The 16,134-nt window shown below is 31.6% G+C and overlaps 1 pseudogene across 1 annotated transcript; it reads right to left on the bottom strand.

The window, feature by feature from the left end:
- Window positions 1-1,738: 1,738 nt before the first annotated feature.
- On the bottom strand, window positions 1,739-12,118 carry LOC132168630 (putative LRR receptor-like serine/threonine-protein kinase At1g07650; annotated as a pseudogene). Its single transcript, XR_015909781.1, has 24 exons — window positions 12,019-12,118; window positions 10,994-11,183; window positions 10,230-10,301; window positions 10,086-10,154; window positions 9,934-10,005; window positions 9,775-9,846; window positions 9,586-9,657; window positions 9,221-9,292; window positions 9,055-9,126; window positions 8,863-8,934; window positions 8,701-8,772; window positions 8,346-8,414; window positions 7,247-7,312; window positions 6,766-6,831; window positions 6,638-6,673; window positions 6,441-6,484; window positions 5,840-6,216; window positions 5,579-5,774; window positions 5,140-5,277; window positions 4,261-4,379; window positions 3,876-4,086; window positions 3,514-3,751; window positions 2,461-2,611; window positions 1,739-2,298 (listed from the first exon to the last, which is right to left on the bottom strand). The product of XR_015909781.1 is annotated as a putative LRR receptor-like serine/threonine-protein kinase At1g07650 (transcript).
- Between the last annotated feature and the right edge of the window lie 4,016 nt (window positions 12,119-16,134).

Below are 16,134 nucleotides of genomic sequence, written 5' to 3'. Positions count from 1 at the left end.
CGGACACAATTCCAAACCCGACGGAGTGGAGATAAAGAAGTTATGGAGTTTTTACTAATAGTACATTATTATACATAGTTGAACACCACTCTAGCCTCAAAGCCTAAGTTAATGGGCTCAGGTCTACTTTGGTATATTAACTATTATTTTCTTTTATATTTTCTCAATGTGAAACTCAACATTCACAATAGAAAATTGATAGGCTTGCTCATCGGTTCCTCTCTCTATAAATGAAAGAAAGAATTACAAAAATAAAGAAATAAGAATTACAAAAAGAAAGAAAGAAGTATTCTTCTTTTTAAACTTAAATGTAGAGAAGTTGTTTTTATGTTTAAAATTTATTTTATAGATATGATAAATATATTATCATATTATTAGAATATTTTATTCCTGTCAATAAAATTTAGAGAATCTTGGTCCAATTTAAGGATTAATAACCAAAATAGTAATACTAGAAGTCTTTTTTATGTCCCTTTTGTATCTCTCCAAAATTGATGTAACTTACAATCACCATTAGATTTGTATAGATCACTATTTAATTTTGATTCAATAATAATTTTAAAAGCCACATTAATTTTGAAACGACACAAGAGGGATATAGGAATGACATTTAGCTTTAGTCAGACCAACAACCCCATAAAACTCAAGACAAGGAATTTATGTCTAAAACTTTAAAGGAAAAATGCAAAATTAGTCAGTGTGATTACTTCGATTTACAATAAAATTTATGTGCTATAATAATGTTTGAAGAGCTCTCTATGTTATGCACACATAACAAATAAATCTATGCACCCAACTTCTGTCTAATTTTTTGACAAAAATCCTAAAAATGCTACATCAGTATCAATCAGATTATGACACGTGTCACCCATAAGACGTATTTGTTATTTAATGGTTTTTGTAAAAAGATTAGACGAAAGTTACGTGAAGAGACTTATTTGTTATTTTTGTATACCACATGAGCTCTTAATACATTTTTATTTTCGGAGAGCTTATTGCAAATCGGTGTTATCTCTACAAATTAAAAGTGGCAGATTTAATGATCCTCAATCTTTAAGGTTTGGGTTGAAAGAAACATCTCTTAGTTGTTTGATCAAAATTTGGTTGATACGATCTTCAAAATTCACATTTCTCAGTGCTCTACTGACGATAAAATGTTTTGGGTGCCAGATAGTAAGGGCGTTTTTACTATAAAATCTGCTAATAATCTTCTGATTCAGGAGGGCTCCACCGCTAGCTAATGAATTGTCACTATTCCAAGTTTCTTTGGTGTGAATCTCCTTGGCCTCTCCACTCCTATCTTTTTGTTGCTTCTGACATTATGGATTTAATTAGAATTATTTTGTGGCGATTCATCAGGAAAAGTTAATCACAGCGCTAACTGGCCCGCCATCTCTTACAGTGCATTCCAGATTGGTCGTTTAGAAAAATTCATTACAGTGCTAACGGCCTACACATAATCTTGCTAGATGTGCCACTTCTACTAACCAAAGTGGAGGCATTCCCATTTTTGCCCTGCCTCCTGTGATTTTTGTGCCCATTAGTGATGTCAAGTTGTCAACCCTCCTTAGGCAATAGCTCCCTCTGCTGGTTTCTTGTTTTCTCTTTTGTTTTGGTGTTTTTCTTGTTTTGTTCTCTTTGTCTATTTGATCAGGAAAAAAAAACATGTGATTGATGTTTTCTTATTGATACTCAACGTTATTTAAAGACAAATCTTACAAATGAAAATAGACCCACATTTAGTTATCATTAGGATAACCTAATCATAATCTTAAATCAAATAGAAAGATAAACAGATACTATCCTTGACAAGTACAGCAGATCAATCCGGGCAAGTTAGCCGCCCTTGTGTTTTCCACCAGGACATAAATTAGTTACAAACTGGTTTGTAGTTAATTCATACAAACCAATCTAATAAAGTGACACGTGTACAGCTCTAGGCGTTCTAGGATGAAGTCATCCTCGAGCTATGTAAACAGTTGTAGAAGAGGGTCCAAGCTATGTTGGAATTGATGACAAAATAAGGCTCTCAGCTTCATTGACCTCATCAAGTGGGTGTCTTAAGGCTTTAAACCTCAATTCCTCACCATATATACTTGGATCCATCAAAAGTTCATGAACAACAGTTTGGCCTTCGAGCATGCTTACTACTGCAGACATGGTGGGTCTAAGTGCTGGCGATGGATTAGAGCATAATAGAGCTACTTTGAGCATTCTAATTGCCTCCTCATTGAACTCGGAACCCAACTTCGGATCCACCAGCTCCATTAGACTACCCTTTTGTTGTAGAACAAGCGCCTACATCAAGCATAGAAAAGAGAAGGGAAATGAAATGTACCAAATCAACAGAAGAGAACACTGTAGCCAAATGTACATATATAGTAGAAAAAATATATATCATATTGCTGAATTCGCGCCATGTTCCAAATTCATATATTAAAAGAGAAAGATCAATCTTACCCAATCTAGCAGGCATACATAATTATCATTTGGTCGATAATTCATGTTGCTCTTCCCAGCAACAATTTCTAATGCAACAACTCCAAAACTGTAGACATCTGCTTTATAGGTTAGGTAACCCCATAATGCATATTCTGGCGCCATATATCCTCTACAAAATAAAGATTGTATTGTGACTCTTAGCTCACTAGTATGAAGCTCTCATCTTACATATTGAAAAATTCCAACATGAACAGAATCTTAGTTAACACATCTTATTTCTTTTGCATTTAGCATGCAGCTATGAAATCAATAAACTGCTCGAATTGAGTGGTAAGTTCATTCCATCAAAGATACACAAAATTATTACTGGCTAGGAAGAAGATAATTTCATTACTTTTACAACTTGCGAATTGATAACTGACGAGGTCTTGTAGCTTTTTACCCACACAAGTTGTATGGTCATTGAGCTCAAATTTAATAGGGTTGGTTTATGACTCCAAAAGATGTCAAGAATTTATTTGTTCCACTTAGTAACATATGGCAGTTTTTGAGAATATTTTAAATGGTTTTTAAAGCATTGGTATATATTTAGGGGTAGCATTATGTTAATGGTTGAGTAGGCAGCTTTTTTTTTTTTTTTTTTCCTGCAAATTTTACACTACAAGGAAATTGAATAAATGTTTGTTGCATCAAGTATTGGGGCATAAGAAATCTACAGCAGACTATCAGTTCATGTTTCATATTTAGACCAGTTGGCAAAGCACGAACTGATAATTGTGGAATCATTTAGCAATGAATTTCTCTGCAATGATGGTTTTGTTCTGAATATAGACAGATTGCATTCTACCACATGCTGAAGCCAGGACTTATAGTACTTTCCATAAGGAAAATCTTCAAATATGCAGAGACTTTAAATGCTGCCTTGTTTTGGTTTAGTTTCAGGGAAGCATCTCACATAGACATTAAGGTTACTAGTTGTTCCCATCATTTGTTAGTCAATAAATAGGGAGGCCAAGCAGAAAAGTCACAAGTAGGTCCAAATTGAAAGAGAGATGGAAAGATGTAGCTTACATTGTTCCAGCAACTCGAGTGCTGATGTGGGTCTTTCCGTCTTCATCAAGCTTGGCCAAACCAAAGTCAGAGATCTTTGGATTAAGGTCCCTATCCAGTAGCACATTGGTAGTTTTGATGTCTCTATGAACAATTCTCAGTGTTGATTCCTCATGCAAGAAAGCCAGACCTCTTGCTATACCAACGCATATTTTCTGCCTCGTAGCCCAGTCCAATTCTAATCGGTATTCCTCTGGACCTACATTTGGCATAGATGGTCCAATAGGGAATTCATCAACTTGGTTCCTAATATAGACCATTTGCAGGGTTTGTTTCCTAGGGTTTAATCAACTCAGAACACTGAAGTGAAAAACTCAGCTTACCAAACAAGACACGTGCTAGGCTATTGTTTTCCATGTATTCATATACCAAGAATAGTTGATTTCCTTCAACACAACAACCATATAATCTAACAAGATTTGGGTGTTGTACAGAAGATATCATGCCTATTTCATTCACAAATTCTCGATTTCCTTGATTTGATTTTGAAGAAAGTTTCTTAACTGCAATTATAGTACCATCTGACAGTATACCCTGCACCAGAAATAGAAAAATATACAGTTGAGTTAGATGCCTCTTAGATATCTTAGGTATTATGAAAAATATACAGTATTCATAATGTAATTAGATGCCTCTTAGGTATCATGGATAAGTAAGAAAAAGAAAACAAAAATTCTAAAATTGAAGAAAGTTGATGTTGTGGGATACCTTGTATACAGATCCAAAACCACCTTCCCCAATCTTGTTTGCAGCATCAAAATTGTTAGTAGCTGCTTTGATTTGCCTGTAGGTGAAAAAACCAATTTGCGGGTCTAATCCTCTCAGATCTGTCAAAGGAATGAAAAGGCGAGCCTAAGATGTCAGATTGTATCTTATAAATGATATGACTAGTTTTATTAGTATTTTTGTGTCTATTGACTACTTCTAAGTTGTCAGATAGGATGTGACCAAACAAATGCAGTGAGAAAGAACCACACTGCAGTTGATCAGCCACTTAAACCCCAATTGTTTACTAGATTTAGGGTTTCATTTTGTTTCCTATGTTGCACATCAATCACGGGTGTCTTGGGAATAAAAAAAAAAGAAAAAAGGAACTTCATTGGTGCCTATTAGGCTATTACCAAGAGATATGCCTTTTGGTTGTTTTTAACACTTAAGACAAGATCATTTAGAGGACATTTTAGAAAGAGAGTTAATTGAAATCCACAATCTTTTATCTCTTGCATACTTCTTTTACATGGGTCCTTCTTAGACATTTAGACTTTATGAAAAACAATAATCTCATATTTCTTTATGTTTTGGTCATATAATTTATGATTATGATTGGAACCAACTCTAGTAGCAGAATTGTTAAAGCCCAAGAAAACTATCATGGAGACAGATTCCAATGCTTTTCAATCCAGCAACCGTATAGTTGCTTTTCATGGTGTACTTTGGATTGCTGATGATTTTTCATCTAGGGAAAATTTTCTATAATATAGCACACAAACTGCAATAGTATATAAAGCCATTGGGAAATTGCAGTACATTGTTTCAACTTCGTGAATAGTTGGAGATAAATTATCCAAATGAGCAGCTGCTGATTACCTTTTTCCCTTGATATCCTGCCTCCTATGTAGCTTTTCCACCAAAGAAAGCCTATAATCATAAAAATGAGCAATAGCACTGATACTACAGCTCCAACAACAATGAATATCTTCCTGTCATCATCAGGGGGATTGAAATCTGCAGAAGAGAAAAATAGTTAAGGAAATTGATTATAAAGTTGTATTCTGGAATACAAGTAGTACCGTGCATATATATAGATATATAGGCAGATCAATCCAAAACAAGATATGAATGGATAGTTCAAACACACAAATTATCAAAGTAAGGTAAAAAGAAGATTATAACCTTGATTTGAGTAATACTTTTTACAGCAAATAATCATGGGTTTTACCTCAAATATAACATGCTATGCTTTTACTGTTTCATCAATACAAGAAGTTGGATAGTAGAAGATTCTCATACTACAAGAAATGGTTACCAGCTTCAATAGAGATAGCCGAGATGAGAGAACCATATGTTCCGCTCTCTGGGGCAGCTGTTGTCCCTTTCCCAGCCCAATGAAAGCGGATCTGTAACACTTTATCCCTCACAACTGCTTTAAATTCCTTAAAAACTGCCTTATCAACCCCTTGTGCAGCATTTTCAATATCAAAATCCTTCAACTCCAGTTTTTCCTGTAACAAATAAAATCAATAAAGTTGTGTTCTATGCAGAAAGCAAAACAAATATGACATCATACCTGGATATAAACATCAAATATCCGTCTTCCAAGACTGTAAAAAGATCTGTTGTCTCTGAATATTATCTCTGCAAAGTAGAGTTTCACAGTATATTCTCCATTTGCCAAGCAACGCGCATAATATGTTAGAGATAGGGGAGAGAGTCGTGCACTCGTGTATAATTCAGAGTTGTTCATTTTGAGTATTGATACATTATTTGCTATGTACTGATTTGAGGTTCTGTTAATATCCCAAAAATTTCCACTGCTACTGAATCCCCAACTACTAGTGAATGGAAGAAATTTTGCTGGACCTGCTAGATCTTGATCTCCTTCATACTCTATGTTCTTAATAGTTGTTGAGCCTCCACCACAATTTATATGCAAGGAATATTGATCTACAAAGAAACAACAGGTTTTTGATGAGATAGGATATGAGCAAACATTATAGAGCAAAAAGGAAATTAACTTTGTCTTGGTGATTCATTTACTAGGTTACCAGAAACAAGATGAAATATTAACTGTCCCCTTTTCATTTCTGAAAGAAATTATCAAAATGGAAGGCCTGACAACATAAGTAAAGCACACACCACAGAATTTGAATGTAAGGTAAAATAATTACCTTTTGAGCATGGAAAGGCCTGCAGGCACTCGCTTCCTAGTGTTCTTAATTAATGTCATATAAGAAAGAAGAGTGAACTTAAGCAAGTTTAAGTGAAAAATGGAAACCCTTCTGCAAAATAAAAGAAAAAAAAAGAAAAAAAAAAAAAAACAGAGAAACATTGGTTCTTCTTATTAGTTTACAAGTTAGATGCTTACAAGTTGTTCGATCCAGCGAAGCTCTCGAACAAATTTCTGATGAAATGAGAAACTAGTTAGTTTTGAAAAACTAGAAAGCTTATGAAGAGAGCAAAGTATGCAAAGCTAAACTTAAGAAAAGTTCTTACAAGGTTGCTTGACAAGTAGGTGTCACAGAGCTTTTTGAAAAATTATTATAAGAAAGATCTATTTGGCTGCAAACACACATATTTTCATTAAGAACATACTATTAATGCATAAAAAAAATGGTACCTTATAAAAAGTTCAGATAAAATTTTTTACACTAAAAATTGGTAACATCTTGAGATGATTGTAGTTTGAATATTTCAAAAACACCTAGACATATAAAATCTAACCCCATATAGAAATAGTATGATCGACTGCATCTAACATGTACACAAAACCCAACACTTCAATCTATTGATTCACTATTATATATGATTGATGGAGATCTCCCATTGACCATAAAGAGGCCATGAGATGAATCAAAGTCAAGGCAATATATATTTGAACATTCTGAATGCTTGTAAAGATTATATATATGGAGAGCCATACAAAATAAATAAATAAATGTCATGCAAATTTCAAGTGGAAATCAAGGTGAATTACTAGTCATTGTTTCTGTTTTTTATCCAGTCTGGAATAGGCCCATTGAGCAAGTTGCTTGTCAGAAACCTGTTCAAATAGCAACACAATTACACATTGGTTAAAAACTTATTTATATAATTACTAATGGAAGAAAATGGACAAAAATTGGATGGTAAAATACTTTGTGAGTAGAAATAGAAATATGTGTGTGTGTGTCACAACCCAAAGAAAGTAACATCGGACATGACACATACATGCCTTTATAATCCATATACCTATTGTTGGAATTAAGTTTCATAATTGAGAGTATCACAATCTCTCTGAATCAAATCCCCAACATTCTTGCCAAGTCTCACTTCAAAATCTTAATGACCTAATGCCATATGGCATAACTAAGTTGGCTCGAATACAATTTACACAGTTCGTTCTATAATTATAAAATGATTAGTCAAAGTTGCAATTGGAATTCCCTAAAGTGATTTATATAACCTAGTCTCACGCAATAAGAAACCAATGTAGGACTTAGCACCCATGCAACATTTTCACAATCCATCCACGCATTGGAAGACTTAATTTAAAAGAGTCTCACAATATTTTGTCAACCAAGAAAAAGCAGTAGCCTTATTCACAGTATATTTCACAAGACTAATCAAAGTTACAATTAGAGCATCATAGAGTTACTTGTATAACCTAGTTGCTTCACTTAATATGAACCAATGTAGGAACTTTCTCGGGTGTCATAAATATCTCACTTACATCCCTAACATCCTCATCTTGGCCCATGTCACACTACAATATTCCAATGCCATATGGTATTACTAGATTGGCTTTGATACCATTTATCACAACCCAAGAAAAGTGTTAATCATATATGTGCTATACTCTAAAATGACTAGCTAGTTAAAATTACAGTTAGAGCTCTCCAAAACTACTTATACAGTTAAGCCTCATTAGTACACAATTGATGTATGACATATTTGGGGTGTCACAATATATAAATGGTAATCATAAGCACTCTGATCTCCTTGATGATATATTTGTGTGCTTTGTGCTCCTTTAAATTGTTTATTTGAGCTTCTCTGCAATAGAGCTAGATTTAGGGTTTTGAAGCAACACTTACAAGCTTTTCAAGTGTGTTAGGCTTTCAATATCCGGAATCTCCCCTTCTAATCTGTTGAAGCTGAGGTCTCTACATGGATATATGAAAAAGGTGTTATAATAACACAAAAGAAGTTTTATAAAATGATCTAAAGGTGAACATATTGAACCTGATAAGACATAAATGTCCAGCTTTTAAAGTGTAGATTCAGAAAAACATCTTAATTCTAGAGATGAATGAGCAAAATCATTACTGAAAATAATTATCTACCGTATGCTTTAATATGCCAATATCAATATCTGGGGCCTGTAGTACACTAATGTTTCAGTAAACAAAGCAAAAAATGAGAGGAATATAGAAGGGACAGAAGGACTACAAAGTTCTTAGTTCTTCCATTTCTGATATATTTGCAGGGATTGTTCCAAAAAGATTGCAGCTCCTTAACATCCTGCATTGTCAACCGACATCTTCTAAGAAAAAGTGCTACAACTTTGTATTATTAGAGTTCTTGAAAGTTTACAGTAAAAGAATGACTCACAACTTTGTCATGCCTGTCATGTTACTTAACAGTGGAAATTTAGAACCCTCACCAAATAAGTCACTAATCCTTCTGCACAAAATTGCATAAGTGTTAGTCTCTTAAAGAAACAAGTCTTGTTAATTTGAGTATAACATGAAGATACCACAGAGATTTTATGCAACCAAAGATTACTTAGAAGGCAGAACTCACAGTTCAGTTAAACTACTCAGGACAGAAATGCTAGGAGGAATGGGCCCCTCGAGACCACTAGCTTGAATTTCTCTATTAAAAGAAAAATTCTAATGGGTTAGATTACACCTGAATATTCTTCTAGAAGAGATTTAACATTATAGGAAGAACAAAAAATAACACATACAATTTCCGAATAACTTTCCATCTTTGAAAAATGTCAGGTATTCTTCCAGTGAAGTTGTTCCTGCTAATCCTACTGCATATGGCCAAATTGGAAACATAATTGAATAACATAGAAACCTGAAGCTTTCCAAGTAAATAGCTGTTGCGAGATAAAGTGGTTATGGAGTTTTTACCAAGAGTACATTAATATACATAATTGAACACAATTCTAGCCTAAAAGCCTAAGTTGATGGGCTAAAGTCTACTTAAGTATATTAATCACTATTTTCTTTTATATTTTCTCAATGTGGAACATAACACTCACAAGTGCACTCACAACAATAGCTAATGCTACTATTAGTATAGAAATAAGTTACAACCACTTACAATTCGTCTAATCTGGTTAGATTAGTGAGAGAGATAGGCAACTCTCCAGTGAGATTGTTGGAACTAAGCTTCCTGTAGTCATCAAATAGAAGTTCAGACCAGTTCAACTTACTTAATGTTAATTAAGAAATGAATCATCAAATCTGGTTTGAAAGAAAAAAACAAAAAATGATAAAAGGAAAGACTAACAGGCACTCCAAGTTAACCAAATCTCCAAGTTGAGGGGGAATAATTCCAGAAAACAGATTGTTTTCTAAGATCCTGAAAATATAGTCTTTGTTAATATCAAAGCTGGGATAAACCAAATCAAAAAATCATGCAACATTGCCAGATATAATAAGAGCATACAAAGTTTTAAGGGTGGTAATGTTTCCCAGGAAGCTTGGGATTGGTCCTGATAACTTGTTTACATTAAAGGACCTGCATTAATAAACAAGCTTAATTCAATACGAATGAACATTTGCAGGGTAAAATCATAGGCTAATTGAGTAGAAACGTACAGATATGTCAACTTTAGAGAAGCCCATTGGCTTGGTATTGTACCAGTAAGGTAGTTTCGAGAGAGATCACTACAAGGGAGAGGATATTAGAAGATTAAATCAATTTTCAGGGACTAATCAGTAAAACACAATTACTCTTCTTACATTTTCTGAAGGAAGGGGAGCTTCACTAGGGAAGGTGGAGGCACACCATCAAGATCCTGCCCTTCAAGACATCTGTGCATGTGACATATATGAACACTTACAGGTAAAAGATCAAATATCATCTGATTATTCTTCCATCACAACTTTTGAAACCCTTAATCTGCTAGGAAAGGATTTTTCTTCACTTATATATATGTTAGAACAGAAAATGAGAAAATTGAAAATATCACTGGCTAAGAAGTAAACAATATCTCAAGCTTGGCAGCACATTCATGGTGATTGGTGGGAATAGGTGTGCTAAGCCAACCAAATCGCTTGCTCCCTTAGAAGTAAGTGCTTTTTTTAGGTGATCTTTCATTTCATTTCACAGTATCAATCTTGAGGAAATTGAGAGCTAAATGATTATTTTAAATTAATAGTGGCAGTATGTATTTGGATGTTCAAGTTATATAATTATTTAGTTATTTTTTGTGTTCTCGATCTTGTGACACTGAATTCATGTTATATTTCTTGGTTTAAGTCGTTGTAATTAAAGAGTTGTGCTTTGAAAAAGAAAATTAAAAATAATAATAATAAAATAAAATTTCAAAGGCTAAAATGTTTTTTTGGGAAAAATGTTTTCTGCGAAAAATATATTTTTGAAAAATAATTTCCTAGAAAAAAATTTACGAAAAATTACAACCTTTTTTTTTGTATATATTTTCTTTCAATCATATGTGACAGACTTATTTGTTGAATCTAAGAAGAAAATGAAAGGTACTTACAGCTGAACCACGTGACATACACGTGACGACTTATCTGCATGTTTTGAGCAATTGCAGAACACAGAATTCTGGTACGTTGGCCTCAATTTCGATTTTGGTGTGTCCCAGCTTGGATGCTTCATGCATGGATCCACACTGAAATCCCAATCCTTCTTCCCCATTTCTTTGCCTATTTTACGAAGGGCTTCCACTGCATAATAATACACCAAACACATCAATTATTTTTCCATTAATTTTGCCTTAAAAATGTTCCATATGTATACTTCATGACAGTTGACTCTAGTTAAAAAGTAAAGTAATGTTTTTCGTACCCAAAAAATAAATAAATAAATAAATAATGTAATGAAATTTCCATAAATGTGAGGTCGTACGGAATATATTTTGACAATTCTTTTTATTTATTATTTTATTTTTTGTAGTGCCTTTTGATATGTTTTGATTGGCCAAGGGTCTCTTAAAATTAGGCAATTTAAATTTCACAGAGATTATAGCAGTTTAAGAGAGGCAACAACAGGTGGTGGCCTACAATTGTTTAGAGCAGGCGAATATCGTACCTTATGCTGTCATCTATTAATTTTCACTTGTGAGAATTTTTATTTTAATAATTCTATTAAAAAGTCATGTTTCGCACATTGGTAAGCAACACATGACAAAATTATAAGGTAAATTGAAGGAAATTATTTTAAACCAGTTTAAAAGAAATTTATGTTGGTTTCAAGTGGTGTACGTGTATATGAAGACAATATTAGCACGTCATTTAAAAAATTTAAATAATATAAAATCATGTAAATTATTAGGTATACTAATTTTAAAATTTTGACCATGAAATTAACACTACTCATTTGATTTAAAATGGAGAGGATCTCTGTCCAATGTTTTATAGTCCAATGCCTCCTAAGCGTGTGGCATTCAAACCCGCTCACCCATCAATGATTGGCTGCTAAACCCCGATACTACCGAGCGAATTAAGCACAAATGACAAGGATCCTCTCCATTTCTAGCATAGATATTTAAGGTCTCCTCACCTTCATCATCAGGAGTAGGGCCTAGACGGCCTGCTTGTGCTTCCATGCACAAAAGTAAGATGAGTAGAACAAAGCAAATAGAAGGAACAAGTCTTGCCATCTTCTCCTCTACTGATCATAAGGCTTTGCAATGCTGCATAGAAAATGTCATATCTCAATATCATTAGTTACTAAAAATGATCAATTATATCAACTAAATCAATTATTTGATGTTACATTGTTACTACCCCTTCACATTTATATATTCAAATGTTTAGCCATCTAAATCATCATTTCCATATATTTCTCAAAAACAAAAACAAAACATAATAATAATAATAATAATAATAATAATAATTTCCATATATAAATGCTTCTCTTGTAATTAACCTGCAATATTTGAATAATGTAATGCAGTTTCTACCAAATTCTAACCTTACAATTGCAATGCTTGTGTTTGAGCCCTTCTTAGTCTACAATTGGTAGGAATGGGGAGAGAGAGAGAGAGATAGATAATGCAACTTAATCTTGAAGCAAAACTCCCACGTCTAAGCCCCTTAAAATTGGAGCTCCAGACCAATTCAATGCAATAAAGTTGCAGAAAGTAGGGGTTTCTTGACTTGAGTAAATAAGCTGGTCAAGGCCAGCAAATTAGTATAGAAATAAAAGAGAAAATAAAGAAAGGAAAAAGGGGCTCCTAGTCTACACGGCACAATAATATGATATATATGCTAGACTTTTGGTCTTTCTTCTCTTATGGCAGTCATCTTTGACTTTGGACTTTAGGATTTCTTATAGATTACCACATTTAGAATATGTTTTCGAGTGTTTCTTGGGTTAAGTTGTTTGTTCATACTCATTTTGTATAAGAAGAAAAGAAAAAGAAAAAATACAAGAAGGAAGAAGAAGTAAAAAGCTATTCTAAGCAAGTGTTGCCAAATGAGGCCTTAGTCTTCTAAGTTGTGGAAAATCAATGTATATATTGAAGCTGGTTGGACAAAAACAGAGACCGATCAATTCCTTAGTAAATTTATTTCAATTAGTCCAATGATAATAATCAATGATTTATCATTAAACACGGACATTTTTGGATACAAAATCAACTTAACATTGACTGGCTACTTGTTGGCAACGCCAATCAAGCGAAAATTGGAAAGATTTTGTAACATTGACTATTCAAATATTAATTAAATAATAATTTCTTAACAACTTAAGATAAACAGTAACCTATGTAGTTCACCTCTTATTCTAATTTAGAGACGTGCTATACATCATATCTGGTCCTTTGGAGTGGGTATTGATTCGATTCGATTATGTAAAGCCATTTTTGGTCGGTTAACCGAAATTATCGGTTAAATCAGTTAATTCACTAATTACATTTTGATAAGAATTTATTTCGAAAGTTTCGATTAAATGGATATTTTTGTTAAAATTGATTCAGTTAATTGGTTAACCACGAGCTTTTTTAATTGGGCTAAAAATTGATTGTGTTGGGGGCCCAAATGGTTTTTTGGGCTAAAATTGCTTATTGAACCAAATAAATTTCAAATGGGCCCATTAATTAACACAACTAGCTTAGAGCCCGCGCTACGCGCCTGGTTTTTTTATTTATTTATTTATTTTTATATATAATTAAGTACCATTTTGTTTTTTTAAAAAAAGATTATCAACAACAAATTTTATTTTCTTCTCTTAATTAACAAATTATCTACCAAAAATGACAAATGTTCATAAGATCATTTTAAACCATAGTTTTACTTAATAGCATAAACCCACATATCCAATAAATTTAAAAATTCATAAATTTTTGTTCTTATAAATTGAAACGTGTTAAATATTTGTTCCCATATATGTAGTTTAAAATGAAATATAAACGAAAAAAATTCCAAATAAAAACTTAGATTAATCAATTATAGAAAATGATTGATTAATCATTATATTCCAACAATGATACCACTTCTCAAAAAAATTGTTTGTGAGGAGACAGTTCAACTCCTGAAAGTTCATTATATTCCAACAATGATACCACTGACAAAAATAAAGAATTGTTCTAAAATAAATGAGCATATTGATATATGATTAGAATTATGTTTACTAATTTTGTAAACAAAAGAATGTTGGTAGTTTAATTTTTCTTTTAAAAAAGAAAGAGATAAAAAACAATGGCAGGATTATTGGAACACCCAAAAACAAAAATAACAACAGAAGTCAATTAAATATAAATAAGAAAATTTGTAACCTCTATTAAATAAAATTAATAAAATTTGAATGAAAAATAATATATAAATTAGAATAGAAATTAAGGACAAAAAAAAATGTAAACAAATGAAAAATACTAATATAATAAAAAAGAACTCTTTTTTTCTATATTTTTCTCAGTTCCAATGAAATCCACAAATATTAGAAAAGGTTTAGTCAAATAGATTTTTTTTTTTTTTTTTCAACCATCCTTCACTTATATAAAAGTAAATGAAACTAATTTTAAGACATAGGAAAACAAAGACAAAAAAAATCTATGATCGGAAAATTGAGTGTGAAATATATTGGAAAAATTGAGTTTCTACGAACTCTCTCACTATTATTTCTTGAATTCAATGTAAAATTTACAAAAGAAAAGTAATCATTTGAATAAAAAATAATATATAAATTAGAAAAAAAAAATAAGGGTAAAAAAAAAATGGAAAAACATAAGCACCGGAAATAAAGATAAAAAAACGAAAATATTAATATAATTGAAAATGACAATCCTAGCAAAAAAAAAAAAAAAACGGTCGTATAATTTTTCATTGAGAAACAATGATTGGAAAATTGAAAAGAACTGCTATAAGAAAAAAAATATAAAGAAATAAAATAACCATAGTATAATTTTTCATTGAGAAACAACGAATAGAAACTTTCATAGGATCTCTCTCTCTCTCTCTCTTTCTCTCTCTTTTTTTTTGGGGATTGATTGATATAAATAGAAAGTAAAAGAAGAAAAAAATAGAAAAAAAAAATATAAGGGACAAAAAAAAAAATGGAAGAACATAAGCATGAAAGTAAAGATAAAAAAAATATATAAAATGACAATACTAATATAATGAAATATATATATATATATATATATATATATATATATATATATATATATTGACCATCCTTCATATATATAAAAGTAAAAGAAACTAATTTTAAGACATATAGGAAAACAAAGACAAAAAAAAAAAAAAAAAAAATCTATGATTGAAAAATTGAGAGTGAAATATATTGGAAAAATTGAGTTTCTAGAAAAGAAACTCCCACTATTAATATTTCATGAATTCAATGTAAAATTTACAAAAGAAAAGTAATCATTTGAATAAAAAATAATATATAAATTAGAAAGAAAAAAATAAGGGTCAAAAACAAAAAATGGAAGAACATAAGCACCGGAAATAAAGATACTAAAAAACAAAAATATGAAAATATTAATATAATTGAAAATAACTTTTCAAGCAAAACAAAACAAAAAAAACAAAGAAAAAAAAAACTATAGTATAATTTTTCATTGAGAAACAATGATTGGAAAATTGAAAAGAACTGTTATAGGAAAAATTAAATAAATAAAGAAAATAACTGTAATATAATTTTTCATTGAGAAAAAAAGAATAGAAATTCTCTCTCTCTCTCTCTTGTCTTTTTCTGGAATTAATTGATATAAATAGAAAGTAAAAGTAGAAATTTTTTTTAAAAAAAAATAGAAAAAAATATAGGGGACAAAAACAAAAATGGAAGAACATAAGCACCAAAAATAAATATATAAAATGACAATACTAATATAATGGAAAATAAATGTTCTAGCAAAAAGAAAAGAAATAAAAGAACTGTAGTATAATTTTTCATTGAGAAACAACTATTGGAAACTCTCACTCTCCCTCCCTCTCGTCTTTTTCCTGAATTGAGTGTGAAATTTACAAAAGAATATTGAAATATAAATAGAAAGCAAGAGAAGAAAAGAGAAAAATAAACAAAGAGAAAAAGATAATTTGGGAACCTTTTGTTTTCTCCATTAAGATATCAATTAAATGCATTCCAAATAAAACCCCTACGTTTTAATTGTCTTACATTGAGATATAAAGAGAAAGCAAGAGAAGTCCCCAAGAGGTAGCTCAATCGGCT

The sequence above is a fragment of the Corylus avellana genome, chromosome 1, assembly GCF_965113065.1.
Source record: "Corylus avellana chromosome 1, dhCorAvel1.hap1.2, whole genome shotgun sequence".
Classification (NCBI taxonomy): Eukaryota; Viridiplantae; Streptophyta; class Magnoliopsida; order Fagales; family Betulaceae; genus Corylus; species Corylus avellana.
The sequence above is the reverse complement of the archived record's forward strand: the minus strand, read 5'-3'. Positions and strand labels throughout refer to the sequence as shown.